The following is a 1,150-nucleotide window of genomic DNA, read 5'->3' as shown; positions in this document are numbered from 1 at the left end:
AATTAGCCACCAAAATGCTAGAAGTGGAGCTGTGACTCAAGATGTAGAGCACTTTCCTTGAGCAAAATGTCCAGGGACAACACAGAGACCCTGAGTTCATGCCCCAGCATCAGCAAGGGAAAAAAAATAATCCAGGTATCCATGGTTTACACCTGTAATCCTAAGTATTCAGGAAGCTGAGATTTGAGGATCATGCCAGCCTGGGCAGTGTTAGGTTTTTAAAAAGAGTTGATCGAGCGAGTTTGGGGCGTCGTCGCTGGTGGTCGCCGCGGATCCCCCCAGCCATGGTCCTCACCGTGCGGGTCGTGTACTGTGGCGCTTGAGGCTACAAGCCCAAGTATCTCCAGCTCAAGAAGAAACTGGAAGATGAGTTCCCCGGGTGTCTGGACATCTGTGGCGAGGGCACACCTCAGGTCACCGGCTTCTTTGAGGTCATGGTAGCCGGGAAGTTGGTTCACTCGAAGAAGAGAGGCGATGGCTACGTGGACACCGAGGTGAAGTTTCTGAAGCTGGTAGCCGCCATCAAAGCTGCCTTGGCCCAGGGCTAGAGTGGCCCTGAGGGCAGAGCCCGGGGCCCTCGGCCCTGCCCCTCCCCGCTCGCTTGATGACAGGAAGGACTGAAATGTCCGAGGACCCCTGGTCCTTCCTCGATGTTCTTGCGGCCTCCAGGTGGGGGCAGCGATCGACGCCCCTGGGCTTTGCCTCTGCGTGGGAGAGTGAGGACTCCTGGTCACCTCTGCCCGCAGCCCCCCCTCCTGCCCCGTTTACCCCTCCACACTCTCCCCCCCCATCTCCCACACTCCCCTTTCCCCACGACCCTGTGCGAAGCCTGTGGCTGCCTTCTCCATCTCCTGCCATGAGCAACGGCTCCAATAAACATTCAGTAAACCAATGAGTTCAGAAAAAAAAAAAAGAGTTGATCGAGTAAGAACAGCACCACACACGTGGTATTCAGGTAAGGGGTAGGTTTATTCATCGTTCCGGCTGGCACCAGGCCATGTTGGCCCTCCACGCGGCTGGGAAAGGCCTGGGAAAGAGAGCTGGGAAAGAGAGAGCTGGTAAAAAGAGTTGGGGAAGAGAGAGAGAGCTGGGAAAGAGGGCGTCTGGGCCTGGGCTAGGCCTTATCTAGGGTATGGGCGAAGAAAGGTGT

The 1,150-nt window shown here is 56.3% G+C and overlaps 1 pseudogene; it reads left to right on the top strand.

The window, feature by feature from the left end:
• Positions 1-220: 220 nt before the first annotated feature.
• On the top strand, positions 221-913 carry LOC138836312 (selenoprotein W-like; annotated as a pseudogene).
• The last annotated feature ends 237 nt before the right edge of the window (positions 914-1,150 follow it).

The sequence above is a fragment of the Dipodomys merriami genome, unplaced genomic scaffold (assembly GCF_024711535.1).
Source record: "Dipodomys merriami isolate MVZ:Mamm:240054 unplaced genomic scaffold, mDipMer1.0.p SCAF_25, whole genome shotgun sequence".
Taxonomy (NCBI): domain Eukaryota; kingdom Metazoa; phylum Chordata; class Mammalia; order Rodentia; family Heteromyidae; genus Dipodomys; species Dipodomys merriami.
Note: the sequence above shows the minus strand (reverse complement) of the source record. Positions and strands in the feature narration are given on the sequence as shown.